The sequence below is a fragment of the Ochotona princeps genome, chromosome 1 (assembly GCF_030435755.1).
Source record: "Ochotona princeps isolate mOchPri1 chromosome 1, mOchPri1.hap1, whole genome shotgun sequence".
In the NCBI taxonomy this organism is placed as follows: Eukaryota; Metazoa; Chordata; class Mammalia; order Lagomorpha; family Ochotonidae; genus Ochotona; species Ochotona princeps.
The window spans coordinates 109,395,091-109,412,246 of NC_080832.1; the positions used below are offsets into that span (position 1 = coordinate 109,395,091).

Sequence of the window (17,156 nt, forward strand, 5' to 3'; positions counted from 1 at the left end):
CGATATTCTAAATGTGATTGTGTATTCTGCTTTCCTTCCTATGCACCCTTGCCAAGTAATCTCATGGGCTCACGGGCATCAGTTAATAGCTGATGTTCATCTCCTGCCTGGATCTTTTCTCTCTGGTGCTTGCAGCCAGCACATGATCTCTGAGTTGGTTCACTGGGACGGCACCTGAGTACCTGAGATTCATAACAGAATGCCTCAGCCTAACTAATCCTGCCTCCAGCGTGTTTCTCTTCTGTTTTCTTGCCTTGATGAATTGGCCCATCCACAAAGCAGGGCATTATTTTTTATTCCTCCTTCTCCACAGTCCATCATTTCAGTGTGATGGTTGTTTGCCCTTCAGATCCTTGCTAGTTCAACTTCTTTTCTACATCTTCATTGCAACAACTAGCTGCTCTTTTCTTGCATAAATTATGTTCTGTCTTATGGGAGTAGACAGGTCCTCTAAAACAGTGTTGTCTGATGCAAAAGAATGTTATTTTAGGCTTTCTAAAAGCTGTATTAAAAAAGGTTAAGAGGAAACAAGTGAAATACATTTTAGTAATGTGTTTTATTTAAACCAGCATACCCAAATGTAATCAGCTCAATGTGCATCAATATACAAATTGTTAGTGAAGTATCTTAAATTCTTTTTAATATTAAATCTTCAAAATCCAAGTATATATTTTCTTATTACAGTGTATCTCAAATTAACCACATCTCCACTTCTAAATAGCTAACTATGATTAGTGACTGCTAGATATGACATTGCAACTATAAAATGCAGAACCTGAAGCAACTGATTACCATACTGACATTTTCTTTGCTGGAGAGTCAGTTCCTGAGTTTTAAGGGTAAAGGATAAAAGGAAAAATAAGTGAGGGATAGGATGATACAGTAGCTTACCTTGCTGGCCAGTGACCCTATGATGACTGTTCAAAAAACTGTAAACTTTATACTAGTGTATCAGCGAAAGTGCCACTGTGCATGAGCTAAAGAAAAACTTGAGGGAGGTTGAGGGAATTCTTGAGACACACATTGTTTACATCTAATACAGTGAGCTTTTAGACTCTCTGGTTTTTTTTAATTATTATTAATCCAGTTAATTTCCCATAGTATAGCCAGATATTCTTAATAAAAGAAGACCTGACTCCGCTATTTAAAAATCTCATTTCTTTTGTTCAAAAAATTTCATAGGCCTAGTGGCTAAATCCTTGCCTTGCACACTAGGGTCCCATATGGATGCCGGTTTGTATCCGGGCTGCTCTACTTCCTGTCCAGCTCCCTGCTTATGGCCTGATATAGTAGTAGAGGACGGCACAAGGCCTTGAGACTCTGCATACACATAGGAGACCCAGAAGAAACTCCTGGATCCTGACTTGAAATTGGCTTAACTCTGGGTATTGCGGCCACTTGGGGAGTGAACCAGCAGTTGAAAGATCTTTTTCTCTATATATCTGATTTTTTAATAAAAAAGAAATAAAAATAAATTTTCTAAAATATTTTTCACTTTTCTGGTCCTCCTTCCCCCTCTCCACTCTACCCTCTTTCCCTCAATGAGATAGATAGATAGATAGATAAAAATATATAGATGGTAAAGTGACACAGTAAAAGAGAGCAAGCTTCCATCAGCTGCTTCACTCCCCCAGAATGCCTGCAATAGCCGTGCCTGAACCAGGCTGAAGCCAGAAGCCAAGAACTCCACCTAAAACTCCCACATAGTTGACAGGAACCCAAAGTACTTGGGCCGTCACCTGCTTCTTCCCAGGAGCATTACTAGAAAGCTGGATTAGAAGCAGAGGCCACTGATCCCATTCATGAGGGTTCCATTCTCCCGACGTAAACTCCTCTCCATAGTCCTCTTCTAATACCATTACCTTTGGGGGTAGGGGTTAGAATCTCAATATAGAACTGTTGACTGGAAAGCTGAACACAAACACTCAGACCATAGAAATCTCTTGTAGGATTATAATCAAGATGTTAGCCAAGGCTGCAGATACTGAAAGTCATTACCACAGTGCTTGGGAAACCTTTATTCTTTTTTTTCCACTGACATTTGAGTAAGGGAGAAAACACGTGAGCGAGCACACTCCCATCCACTGATTCACTGTCCTAATGTTGACAGTGACCAGGGCTGGAATGTAGTTCACTTGAGTCATCACTACTGTCTTCCAGCATTTGCATTAGAAAACTTGTCAAGTATCTGGACCATCTGAACACAGATACACTGAGAGGAGGCTCAGATGTCTTTTTTTTTAGTACTTACTTATTTTTATTGGAAAGGTAGATTTACAGAGAGGAGATGCAGAGAGAAAGATCTTCTGTCCACTGGCTCAACTCCCCAAGCAGCTGCAAAGGCCGGAGCTGAGCCGATCTGAGACCAGGAGCTTCTTCCAGGTCTCCTACAGGGGTGCAGGGTCCCAAGGTTTTAGGTTGTCCTCAACTGCTTTCGCAGGCCACATGCAGGGAGCTGGATGGTAAGTGGAACAGCCAGGATACAAACCTATGCCCATATGGGATCCTAGGTGTGCAAGGCAAAGATTTAGCCACTAGGCTACTGTGCCAGGCCTAATGCAGATGTCTTAACTGAATGCCTACTTGAGAAGATTGGTTTGCGAAGTTAGCCTGCCCACATGCATGATTGGCCCAGCCTATTGGTTGAGGCTTCAGTGCCTCTCCATTTTACCTTCTGTAGAGGGATGCTGGAGTCTCTTTACATCATAGGGGCTGTCTTCCCCAGAGAAGGTGATTCAGGAGAGAGTGCAGAGTTATTTTTTTGCTTGAAAGGAAAAGTTATAGACAGGGGAGGAGAGAGATATCTTCCATATGCAGGTTGTCTTCCTGAATAGCTGGCTACAAAAGCCAGGTTTGGGCCAGGTCAAAGCCAAGGACCTGGAACTCTGTCCAGGTCTGCACATGGATACAAGGGTCTTCCCACATGCATTAGCAGAGAACTGGGCTGGAAATGGAACATCTGAGGTTTTGAACCAGTGCCCAAATGGGATGCTAAAGTAAAAGGCAGCAGCTTTACCCTCTGTGCCATATGCTGGCCCTTCTTCCTTTTTACTACACCGTTTTCAATTTGGATTTCTCTTATCACGATAAAACTTCCTTCTTACCAGCACAGTTCCCATCTCATCACCAGCACCAGTGGCCCCCTACCCTTTTGCACAGTACTCTGCCCTTTCTCTTAACATAGCAGTGCCTGTTTATTTCCTGGCTTCCTGTTACCATGGGGTCCCATGTTTTCCTGTGAGTCATGATCATGTCTTTTTTGTTCATTGTCTTATCCTCACTGCTTAGCGCAGTACCTGGCATCATTTTACAGATTCTTAATAATTTTTTTAAAAGATGTATTTATTTTTATTGCAAAGTCAGATATACAGAGAGGAAGAGAGTCTGAGAGCAATATCTTCTGTCCGATGATTCACTCCCCAAGTGAGCCCCAATGGCTGAAGCTGAACCAATCTGGAATCAGGAGCCAGGAACCTCCTCCAGGTCTCCCACACAGGTGCAAGATCCCAAAGCATTTGGCCATCCTCCATTGCTTTCCCAGGCCACAAGCAGGGAGCTGGGTGGGAAGTGGAGCTGCCGGGATTAGAACCGGCGCCCATATGGAATCCCGGCACATTCAAGGCTAGGACTCTAGCCACTAGGCCACACCGCCGGGCCCCAGATTCTTAATAATTGTTCATTGCTGGAAAGACGAAGGTAGGAATGATGACTGGTTAGGTGAATGATGAACCACACATGTTTGTCTTCTAGTAGTCCCAGAGAACAGTAATCTGGTCTTTAAAAATAAGGCCCTGAATAAATAACTCTTTCCTTTCCTTTGTTCTCTATTCTTTGAAAGGGAGTAGAGATTTTAAATGAGTCAACCAATGATGATGAATTTGATTATTTACAGAAATGTACTTTTTGATCCTTACTGTCAAATAGTGCTGACATTTCCCCAAAAGTCAACATTGTAATAAGATTTTAGATGATTTGTATTTGTAATGAGAGGGCTTGATAACCCTAGCAGTGTATATGCAGACTGGAGCAAGTACCTTATATATTGAAGGTGTTTCATTAATGGCTAGTGAATAAATTCAACATATTGATAAGCACTTTTACTGAGGAACTATGGTGAGGTTTTAGATTGTTAGAGAAGGAAATAGTTTTCTTATATCTTGATTTTATTAACCCAAGGAATTGTGTTGTTTTTGTTTCTGGATATGATATTTAGGAAATTGTCCTGCCATTGTGGTTTAATTGCTTTTAAGATAATTCCCTTTACCTGCTCTGTTAGCAGACATGTAAAATGGTAGGATTTAGGGACTGGCGCTGTGATGTGGTAGGTTAAGCCGCTGCCTACAACTCTGGCATCCCATTATAGGCACCAGTTAGCCCCCCTGCTATGTGGCTCAAGTGTTTGGGCCCCTGTTCACATGCAGGAGACCCAGAAGAAGCTCTTGGCTCCTAACTTTTGCCTGGCTCAGCCCCAGCCACTGTGGCCATTTAGAAGTGAATTAGCAGACAGATGGAGGCTCTCTCTTTGTGTCCACCCCACCCCGTATCTCTACCTTTCAAATAAGTAAGATAAATTTTACAAAGAAAGAGTGGAAGGAAGGGAAGCAGGAAGAAAAGCTAACAGATGAAAGACTATTGAACAATGTTTGCTCATGAGATTTCGGATTGCCACTTTTTTTCAGATTGCCACTTCTTTCTGGCTGTGAAATGGGGTACACTATTTTGAATCTCTGAATCTTAGTTTTTTTTCAAGTATGTAAAATGAAGGTAAAACAGATTGCTTTTGAAAATGTATCATTCAGACTCAGATATTTTATTTAAAGTCCCTAACGTATTCTTTGGCACGTAGTAGATGTCAACCAAAATTGGGTAATTCTTTTCTGCATAACTTTGCCTAATTTGAAAAGGTGTTTGCTGTGTCCCTGGTAGTGTCCCATTGCCTCAGGGCCCAGGGACCCATCTATTCTGATAAATAGTTCTCTGGTCGGCCCTCTTCCCTTAGTTTACGTCCTTGCTAACCAGTAATGGGATTGGAGTTGTGCTTTTCCTGTGTTTATTTTCCTTCTTGTCCTCTTTGACTGTGTTTCCCTCTCCTTCCCTTTGGTGATGGTTGATATTTTTACATTCCTGCATTTTCCCTCTTGCTGTTACACCTCACTCTGCATTTGCAAAAACTCTTAAATAGGTTTAGCCAGTTTGGGCTGTACTAGATGCCCTACCAGGCTGTTGTTGTTTGGATGATGTGTTGTCATTTTTGTCCGTTTGATTTGCAGAGAGATATGTCTGGGGAAAATGTGCTGGACCCCACAAAATAGACTATCTAGGGTATCCAAATCTTGAGTTGAGTGGCCTGTTGAAACAGGCCTGTGTCAAAAGTGATGAATAGTTTTTGTGGATTTTGAGCATCTTGCCAATCGATCAGCTCCTGTTTAATGAGAAAGAGGCACTGTAAGAGGAACAGAAGCCCAGCTGCCTATTCAGAGCCACCTGCCTTTTCTCTTTACTTCATTTTCTTGCTAATGAAGGAACCAATTGGTTTAGAGCGATCAATGCTGACCTATTAGGATCAGACATTGTTTTGGCATTGCCAAGGCAATTAAATTCAGCAGGGTGAGGATTAGAGAGAGAAAGGCCCTGAATAAAAAGAAGAAACAGCAACTTTTTATTCAGAAGCAACCACTCTGGTGTTAGAGGTATAAAAAGGATTAGGTGAAAAAGAATTAATCATTAGAGCATTTTCTTTCTTGGTAAAATAATCAGCAGACTTGTTGACGTTAGTTCTTAGAATGAGGGAAATAGGAAGCTCTGCTTTGCAGATCTGACTCAAGGTATATGCTTTTACTATTGACCTCTTTCCTACTTAAAGCTATGACTATGACTCCTTCAGAAAGCTGTGTCATATGCTCAGTATTGTGACCTATATGTGTTAGTAAAGCAGCTCTGAGTTAAAGTAGTCTGGCCCTCAAGACTACTTTCAACTGCTAACAGATGATATGATTCAGAAATTGTTAATCAGTCTATCACTGAGACTTGCTAAAGAGCATGGTTTGTAAAACCCTTGGGAGAAGGCTTAATGAGCTCATCTTTTTGTGACAAACTCCAGAATTCCTGTACGCCTGTCATGGTGCCTTCCACTTAGACACTTAGTAAATATTTGAGTAAAATGACTTACTGAATGGTTAGGAGGTTAGGTTATTAAACATGGGTAGGATGTAGGAAGCAAGTGCTTAGCCTACCTGTTAAGGCTCCTACATCTCACACTGGAGTACCCAAGATCAGTTCCTGGCTCCAGGATCTTGCTAATGCAGACCTATGGAGGCAGCAGTGATGGCTCAAATAATTGGGTTCCCACCATTCCTCAGGGAAGCATGGATTACATTCCCATCTGCCCACGTCAGCCTGGCTTATCCCCAACAATTGCTGGTTTTGAGGACTGAACTAGTGCATGGGAATACGCTTGTTTTGCTCCTTTTTTCTCCTCCCTGCATTTCCCCGCTCCCCTCCATCAGATAATTGTTTTTCAAAAGGTTAGGATTTGTAGACTTGGTATTCCAGTTAGGGCACATAGGACAAACGTGTGTGTGTGTGTGTGTAAAGTGGGACTGATAGAATAAATTGCCAGACCATAGGTCCTGTCTAAAGTAGAAGATATGTGCCGATGACATAAGAACTCTTAAGACATTAGTCCTTCACAATTTCCCAAAGTAATTTGATAAGTAAATTTGTTGACTCTCACTGTTATTCCATAATATATTTAAAAAAATCAGTTCTTTAAATTGCTTATATTTTCCTATATCAAAACCTTGTGTGCACTTTTTGTGTTTGTTATATACTAAAGTAGAGCTTTCTCAAAGGTGGTCTCAGAGTGGTCACTTAAGGTTAGCTTTCATGAATCACATATGATAGGCCAAGAAAGCTAGTGCAACATCTTTGCCACTTGCTTTTTATAAGAAGAGTAGAGTGGTGTGTCAGTTTAAGCAGCAGACAGTGTAGCTGATGCTGCACAAACTCCCAGAATTGTATAGTGTGCTTGACTCAAGGTATTTTGTCTTGACATCTATGTCTGGCAGATCTTTGTTTCCCATGATTTTTGTCTTAATTTATGTCACCTGTGGGTGTCCCTTTTTTCTTGTCCACAAAAACTTAAGTATCTTGAACAAACACTATAGTGGTTTTCTCACACAGCTCTTTAGGGTTTTTCTTGAATAATTGTACTTGCAGTTGCTGGAGAGCTTTATACAAATGTTCTGACAACTTTTTTGATTGTTCATTTTTCAAATTTGCACGTGCAATTATCAACATCAGTCATTAGGAAAATGCGAATCAAAACTACAGTGAGGTACCACTTCATATCCAGTAGGATAAACTGAAAATTTTTTTTAAAATCTAATAATAAGTATTGGTAAGGATAAGAAAAAATTACAACTCTTATACACTAATGGTGGGAATGTAAAGTGATGTAACTATTTTGGAAGCAGTTTTACATTTCCTCCAAAAATTAAATATAGTTGCCATCTAAACCAGCAGTTTCACTTTTAAGTCTATACTCAAGTGAAATGAAAACACATGTCTACCTGAAGCCTTAAATGTGTTCATAGCAGCATTATTTACAATAACCCAAACACACCAAATGTTTATCCACTGATGGATAGGCAAAGCATATACCCACATAATGGAATATAATCCAACCACTCAAATGAAGTACTGATGCATACTTCGGCATGGATAGAGCTTCAGAGCATATGGCAGGTAAAGGAAATCAGGAACGAAGTGCACATGTTATATGATCCCATTTACATGAAATATGCAGAATAGGTAAGCTTATAGAGACAGAAAGGAGCTTAGGGCTGGGTGGAAACAGGAAGAAATAACCAAAGGATACAGGGTTACTTTCTGGTTGACACATATGTTCTGAAATTATGGCTGTGGTGGTTCAAATCTGTGAATATACCGTAAAGCACTGAGTTGTATGCTATAGCTAAATAAAGTTTGTATTATGTGAATTATAGCTTCACACTTGATCTTAGCCAAAAGGTCGAGAAGCAATATAAATTATAAATTACTAAAGTTATTACAAAAAGGAGTTTCGGCTGGAGTTCCCTGATATATTTATTCATTTATAAGTTTATAAGTTCTGTATATGTGTTTCTGTGCTGCTATATACATTGTAAAGTATAGCAGTTATTTAAAAGATATACAACAAAAGTACTAGTAATAGAACTTCTGGTACTTTCCTCTTGTAACTAAAAAATCAGATTCAGTTCCTGAAGTGTATGCATTCTACTTTCAAAACCTGACCATAAGGTACAGGAATGTATGTGAGACAAACCCATGTAAGAAGGCTAGCTGTGGCACATCAAAAGAGCCTGATAGAATTTTACTGTGAAACAGTCTGGAAATGTCTGTGTCTCAAGCAGAATGAGAGCCGTCTGTGTTCCCATAGCACAGCACACTGAGATATGTGACAGCATCAGCAGAAAGGTATTTCCAGTCACTTCACTGTACCCTCAGAAAGAGGTTTGAGTGGCATGTGATGACAATATGATGGACCTGTAACGTCATATTTCATAATTACTTCTAGAATATATACAGTACATAACTGGGACTTGACATACATCCATACACACACACACACACACGGAGAAGGAGAGAGAAGAAAAAAAGTCCTGTTGCAGCTGTATGACATAAAGCTATATTTTTATTAAGAGCTTTGACTGACAATAGAAATCATAAATCACCAACATGAAACGAGGCAGCAGAAGCCAGAGAGTAAATAAAACCTGTACAATGTTCTGTACTGGTAAGGTTTAACACTCATTACCTGGGATTTTTAACAATTATAGATGAATTTAAGACAGCTAATTTTTCACTCAGTTTTTTCCATATGAGTTAGTTTTCTTGACCTTTGTGCCATTTCTTCATGCTGTTAACTGCGAATAACCAATTGAGATATTTGTGCATTTTGAGGAATTTGGGGAAGATAGTGAAGGGATTTTGCATAAAATCAGTGAGTGCATATACCTGTGATATCCAGCTGGTGCTTCCTTACGTGTTTATTGGTGATGGGACTGATGTTGGAAGGATTAAAAGAGAGCGTACTCAGATTTCCTGGTTCTGTTTGAAATGTACAAGGAATATGGCATTGTGTTTGCTTGGGTTTCAGTGCAGTAAGCTATCATTAAGACTTTATGGACTGTCAAGCCATGAAACAGACCATGTCTTGAGCATATTTCCCTGGTAGGCAAAGCTGCAGGTTTTATGTATTGAGTTAAAGGAAATGGCACTGCCTCAGCAAGAGTAAGTAGAAAGAAAGTTGGTTGTAGATATATATCTTTAAAATATGGTGAAAATTAATTTAAAAGATTATTAAATCTTCACCCACATTAATTAATTTGTATACTATAAATTATGACAGATTTCCTGCCAGTTAAAGACAATTAAAAGATCAAGTTCAGAGTCCTGGTACATTATCTAGTCCTAAAAATAAAATATTATTATATTATTGTCACCTCGCCACTTTGTTTAAAAATCTCTTAGTGGAAAAAAAAGCCTGCAGTCTAACGCAACTCAGATTCCTTTCTTGAGACAGGGTAAGACAATGCATCATAAAACATAATTTATTAACCCCTTTAAAAATGTAGCTTTTATGATGACATTTTAATATTTCAGAAGTCATGAAGATTTAGCTTTTAACTTCCAATTTAGATGATCCTCAGGTTTTTGCCATTAGTATGTATTAGAAATAGAGTCATTTCAAGGTTAAAATTTAGAAATAGATATTTTAATACATGTACAAGAACACTTTCGTTCAAGGGATTGATAGATACTGCCAAGCTGAGCCCACTTGATTTGAAGGGAATTATATCAAATTTGTAAACACACTAAATCCATCTGCTGTGTCACCTTTCAGTCAGTAATAAACTGCAGCAGGAAAGCATAGCAGTAGGACAAGCTGTTGCGCCACAGGCAGAAACCTCACAGATACCTCTGGAGCCCAGGGCACCTTTGTTTCCACTCAGCAGCAGGAGGCACAAGCCATGAAACGAAATCTTTGCGACATTTTAAGTGGACTGTAATCCTAACAGCTAATACAGGTGCTGGGCTGTATCATCTTCCTTTCCCTTTTTAAAACACAAAACAATCTTTTCATGCTGGAGAGCTGATGTTGTTGTCATTGTGTAAGTTGAAATAGGGGTGGGGGCTGTACTTATCAACAACATGGCCTGACTCCAACCAATTAAACTGGGTGCCTCAAAGCTGTTTGACTAAGCAGGCTTTTTGTCAGGGGCTTTTACAGTGGAAGCATTTTCTTGGCACAAAGTGCACATCTGAACACTTAAATCCAGATATGTTAACAGATGTCTCTTGAGCAAAAGCATCATAAAACCAGATTTCACTTGAGTGAGGAAAATATTTTTGCCATCACTTTTTATTTTTCACTTGGAGATTACATTTCACTTTAGATGACAGCCCTATGGACTGTGATTAGAAAGGGTATCTGAGAAGGTAGAATTGGTACATCCTATCAGTGTGAGGTGAGCACATGCATTTCAAATGAAAGTGATGCTCCCTTATCCTCAGGATGTGGCATGCTAATGAAATGTGCCATTATTTTCCTGTCTTGGTGTTCAGGCCTCTTTCCCACACATTTTTTGACACACTATGAATTTGCTCTTCTTCTTTATGATTCTACATGAATGTATTTGGCATCTGGGCAAGTTCTTTTCCCAAGAATTTAGTGGAGTAGGGTATCTATTGGCTGATTTCTCTTCTGGCACACACAGATGGAATAAAATGAATGATATGCTCTTAAAAGGTTTCTCCCAAATCCATGTTTTCCTGTGGCCATTACTCACAATCTCTGTCACACTGACCAGCTGCTGAATAACACAGATACATGACCCCTTTATATGTTTTTGTCTTATAATGCTTGATTTAACAAGGTCTCTCCATATAACAAACAAATATGTTCAGATTTTATTCAGAAACATAATAGTTGATAAACAAACATGATTTTATCACTGTGAAATTCCTAGGAAGGTGAATTTTCAAGAGCAAATTCTTAAACCCTTGTTCAAACTAGGTACAAGTGTCTTTTCTTACTCACGGTATAGGAAGGCCCTTTCATGGTGCCTCCAATACAGCCACCCCTTGTGGTCCACAGGAAATTGGTTCCTTGACCCTCCTGAGTTACCAAAACCCACAGATGCTTAAAGTCTCTGATATAAATTTACATAGCATTTACACATGTCCTCTTCTTGTATACCTTAGGCTATTAGAATATCTAATACAATGTAATTATTGTAGTGGTTTTTGCACTGGGTTGTTTAGGGAACAACCATGTCAAATCAGTTTGTATTCTCAGTACTGTTACAGCTTCTTCCCCATCATCTGTTTTGTAGCACCCACGGACATAGAGGGTGTACTATACGCCTTTTTTTTCATTGTGAGAAGTTGTGACCAAACATAATACCACCATAGGGGGGCATCTTGAGGAACATGCACAGTGAGAAAAGGTACCCCAAATATCAGTATCACTCTAGTTTTATTGTATTTATGCTTATCGGAATTTAAAAATTCAATCTATAACATGGAAACTTGACTTCTCAGCACCATTACCTGATGAATTGATCCTGTGAGAGGTATTTTATGTATTTGGGATAATAAACATTTGTATCAGCTAAGGAGAAGCAACTCATTTCTCTAATCCTGTGTTCTTTTCTTTGTTTTTTTTAATGCTTATTTCATTGAAATAAAGATAAGTTATTTGTGTTATGTTGTTTTGAAGTTTGTCTTCTTATGAAATTTAAGAGGTGGCACAATTGACCTCCTACCTTAATTTTATGCTCCCATGAGATCCAGATTCCTTAAATAGTAATGTTTCTTGAACTTGTAGCTAAATGGAATAAACAAATTAAAACTAAAAATATTTTGTTTAAAATTATAGTTTACCAAATAAATATCGTGAAGATCAGAATTACAGTATTTTCTAGTTTCTGACAATCCTTGTTTTAAATTTTCTAGATTCATCCAAAAGTACTGTGTTCTTTCTGAATATAGCTAGTAAATCTGTGTCTTAATGTTTATGCTTTTCCTGCCTCTCCAATCATCTAAGCACTCTACTTTCAGTAATTGACTCTGCTCATAAAATGAATAATTTTCATTTAATCATTATTGTGACATTTTATTCAGAATTCAAACTTTTGATGACTAGGTTTTACTATCAGAAGTACAGGAGGAGGGTTTTTTTAAGATAAGTTTATTTAAAAGGTGAGAAAATCACAAGGAGGTTTTTATATGAAGTTACATATAGACTTAGCTCTATATGAAACTGAACAAATATTATCAATCCAAATGATATACCTTGCTCATATACGTGTGGTTTGTCATGCAAGTTAGTTCGGAGGGGAACTGCTTTGGTCATCTAATCACTGATCATGAATAGATTCAGGAATGCCAAAGTTGACACTGAAGGCAATCTTGGGCTCCCAACGCCTTCAAAGGCAGAGCCTAAAACACCCAGCAGGCAGCTGTGGTCCAGACCCAACTTGAATGTATTCTTATACTAATATTAGTTACATCTTGGGATCTCTGTGTTCATTTTCAGTGCTCAACAGAAACTTGAACATTTAGGTCTAATGTGGAACAAGTGTATTTTTATTTAATGTTTTCCATACAAAATGAGATAAAGTTCCCCATAGAACCAGCTGAAGTTTCTTCTGGGAATGTTTTCTTGAACTGGCCAGTTCAAGTGTTGTCTTCTTGTGAATTTTAGATGATTCATCGGTGATCACGTGTTTTTCCAGTCTTTTTTGGCTTGGACCCTTTATGATTTTTTTTTTTTTACCAATTACACACTATAAGGAAATACTTGTTGGGAAGACCTAGTATGTATCTTAGAGTAACATATTCTTTTGATTTGTAAATTGTAACTAATGTAGCTTCTATGGGAGCTAAGCAGGCCTTTGTTAGTGGTGAAATACATTTTGCATATCCAAAGGAACGATTTGCCAAAAATCTGGACTCAGAGGAAAGATAAAAAGGGATTTATATCTGACAGGAATCTTTGTCTCTTTTAATAACATTTTATTGAATTCTTCATAAGGTGAAATCTACTCAGTGACTCTAAAGATACACAAATTAGGCCTAGAGAATCAAGCACATTTGCTGTTAGAGTAGAAAAGCAATAAAACGTTATAAAATGCAGTGTGCTTTATTTTTATATAGCCTAATTCACAGGCTCACAAGACACTTTGTAGAAAGAACCGATTGCTTAAAAGGGAAAGGAAACTTTTAAGGTGAGATTTAAAGACAGATACACTCTAATTTTGCAGGTATCTTACAACTAGTCAGAATCCCTGTTCTGTGTGTGCTACCATTATAAAAGGTAGGCTTCAGATTTTCCCACTGAGTGCTATACTTCCAGCCTGCCAAGATCCTATATTATAGAACTCAGGAGGGATACTGTGTTCCCATGCAGCTCACAAATTGTCCAATGCAAAAGGTAGTGTCGCTGCTACAGCCTACTCAGTCATCCCTGGACTTGGACAAAATGTGACCCAAAGTCCATATCCCTATGTGTCTTCTCAGTTTTCAAACCAGGTATTCCTCTGGACCACAAGATCTTTGCCATTGTACTTTCTGGTTTTATTGCAGTCACTTTGCTATCAATTAAGTGTGGGCACTCATGCTTGAATGTGTACACGAGTTTTTGTTTTGTTTTGACTTGTTTTCCCTACCTTTTGTATACTGGCAAGATTCTGTCTATTTGTGTTGCTATATATCATGAGAATAGCACAGACTGGATAATCCGTAAAGAGCAGAAATTTATTGTTCTTTATTCTTTGGTTGAGAAGACCAAGATGAAGCTGCTAGTAGGTCTGGTTGTCTGGGGAAGGCTGCTTCCAAGATGATGCGTTGGTGCTTTATCCTCCTGAGTAGCAAGCAAACTGTCGGCACTTGGTGGAAGGCAAAGGGCCAGCTATCCAAACTGTTTCGGAAAGTCTCTTAAGGACCTTGGTCCCATCCATGAGGGGCAGAGTCCTGGAGACCTAACACATCTTAGAATTATTATGTTACCCTGTAAGTTTTAACAACTGAGTTTTGGAGAGGGCACATTCAGACCATAGCAGAACTTTTAAAAAACTCTGTCCCTTTATACTTTTTGTGGAAGCATTGTTACTCAGACTTCAAATTTTTTGTGAGGTATACAATGAAGTGAATGTATGTGTGTGTGTGAAGTGTAAACAATTAGTGTGTTTACAGGCTGATTTAACATAGTGTCATAAATCAGGTAGCAGAAATAGCTGAAGTCTGTTTATTATGGGTATGGAGAATGAGAAGCCCACAGTCTGGGCAGCAGGTGACTTGGTATCTGGTGAGAACCTACATTTCTGTTTCAGAAGAACATGTTTTTGCCATGCCTTCACTTCCTCTGACTGCTCGTTTAGAAACACCTTAGTTCCATGCTTGAGGGTTCCTTCTTGGCTACCTTGTCTGCTAAGGACTCTGGTCTTGTAATGTCATCCTTTTGGGGGTTAGGATTTCAACATGTGAGCTCAGAGATGTATTAAACATTCAGTGTATAGCAATGAGTCTTAATGTCAAGGTCCTGATGATGAGCATGAAGTGTCTTTATTTTTAGCTTTTTTTTTAGTAGTTCAATACAATTTTATAATTTTCTCCATATCTCTACATCATTTGTTAGGTTTACTCATAGATAGAACATACACATTGCTGTTGTGTTGGGTATCTTTCAGTTTATCATACTCTGTACATTTACTCTAAAATGGGTAGAAATGCAGTTGAAGAGAAGGAACAATGATAGTCATTCTTCTCATGTTTGTTTCCTTTCAGTTTTAAAACTATCATCTTAACACTAAAACAAGATATTTGCTTTTAGACTTTGATAGGTTAGCTTTTAGCAAGTTAAGGAAATTGCTTTGTATTCTTGGCTTGCTAAATGATTTTTAAGTTTTTGTATCGTGGTTGTATTTATCAAATGCTGTTCCTGGAAATGTTGAGACAGTCATTTAAAGTTAATGCAGTGAATTACATTATAAGATTTTCTAACATTTAACAGAGCTGGCATTCCTGAGATAAACCTAATTTGGCTATAATAAATTACCTATTTGTACCTTATTAAATTTGTTTCACTAAAATTTTGCTTAATATTTGGCATTAGTGTTTATGAGGTGGTCAAGTATAATTTGTCATGCTTTCCTTGTCTGATTTTGTTTTCAATTATATCAGCCTCATAAAATGTGTTGAATATTGCCTCTTTCCCCATGGAAGAATTTGTATAATATTAAAATTATTTATTTCTTGCTTATTTTATAGAAGTCACCTATAAAATGTTCTGGATTTTGTGAGATGATAAACTATTGATTAAATATCTTAATGTTTATAGGACCAATCTGATTTTTATTTTTTGAGTTGATACTTGTAAGTCAAGATTTTCTGTATTTAAAATAGGTTTCAAATTTATTGACTTTAAGAAATAATTTATTTGTATTTTCTTTAACATCTATAATTAATGCTCTCTTCCATGCCTAAAATGATTCGTCCTTGTTCTTATTCCTGAGCCACCTCGCTTGACGTTTGTTGGTTAACTTTCTTGAAGAGCAGTCTGTAGCTTTTTTTATTTCTGTGTGTTTATCATTTGTAAAAGATTTATTTTTATATGACAGTGTAATAGGGAGAGAGACAGACAGACAGTGCTTCCATCTGTTGATTCACTCCCCCTAAATGCTGGCAACAGCTCGGGCTGAGCCAGGCTGAAGGCAGGAGCTGGTGAAGGTGTTTGTATCCTGTAACATTACTAGTAGTTCCTTGGTCCAATTCTCCTTTCTGCCCTAACCCCAATGGTGTTAGCTCAAGTAGTTGGGGCCACACTACCCAGAAAAGAGAAACGGATTCAGTTCCTGGCTCCTGGATTCATCCCCAACACAGCCCTGCCCTGACTGCATTCTCTCTTATGATTCTCTTCTCTCTTTCTATCTCTTTCTCTCTCTCTCACCCATTTACACACTCCCTTCCTCCGTCTGTGTCTGTCACTGAAATTAATGTTTCACAAAATGTGCCTTAAAAAGCACCAATACGCGGTTTCACCGCAGGAACTTTCGCACGAAGTCTTTCCCTGCTTGTTGCAAATATTCTGACTTGTAGTCCAGTTGATGTATAACTTAGAGAAAGTAGGTAAATCTGCCACTGAGAGGAGATTTTTCAGTTTATTGTACTTTGTCACTTTGTGCTTCATTTATCTTGAAATTAGGTTGCAAATGCACTTAGAATTATTATGTTTTTCTGATAAAATGGACTTCTCAATAAACAGGTTGCCTTCTTTGCTGAATGTATTTTATTTTAATGTCTATTTTTTTAATTGTTTATTTTTACTTGAAAGTCAGTTACAAAGGTGAGGCAGTGGGAAAGAAGAGATTTTCCATCTGCTGGTTCATTCCCAAAAGGCTCCCACAGCCAGAACTTGCCAGTCCGTAGCTGGGAGCCACAAACTTCTTCTAGGTCTCCCACATGGTCCCAGAGGCCCAAAGCCTTGGGCCATCCTCCACTACTTTCCAGGGCATTAGCAGGGAGCTGGATTGGAAGTCTACACTTTAACATCAATTTTTAAATATTATTTTAACATTTACCTATAGGTATTATGTCCCTTTCTCTGTTTAGTTCAGATTTCTTTTGTTCTTAAATTTTTCATAAACACATACCATGAAATTTTAATTGTAGAATTTAATCCATATATAATGACTGTGATTCATAATGCATTTGATCCATTTCTGCTATATTGTTTCTGTTTTTGTGATTTTTAAAAATTGTTTTCTTTTTAGTCTTACACTTTTATACTGTTGTTTTGCTTTACTTGTTTTCCCCTTGCGCTATTTTGAGAGTTAACACATCCTGTTTCTGTTCTCGTGATTCATTACATTGTGGGAATCTTAACCTGCATTTCTAATCTGCAGTCTTAAGCTAATATATATTTTTACTTCTTTGTACATCCCTCCAGGACCTTAGAATATGCTTATCTCCCATCGCCTATCTGATTTGACCTGTATTCTATTTTTTATAGAATTTTAGTGTATATTGATTTTTAATCCCACAAATGAGACAGTATTATTACTGTCTTATCTAGTCAATGTGCCTTTTGT

The 17,156-nt window shown here is 38.1% G+C and overlaps 1 protein-coding gene across 4 annotated transcripts in view; it reads left to right on the forward strand.

Moving 5' to 3' along the window:
• BTBD9 (BTB domain containing 9) overlaps nucleotides 1-17,156 on the forward strand; it is a 452,784-nt gene that overhangs the window by 228,693 nt on the left and 206,935 nt on the right. The window lies entirely within an intron of this gene.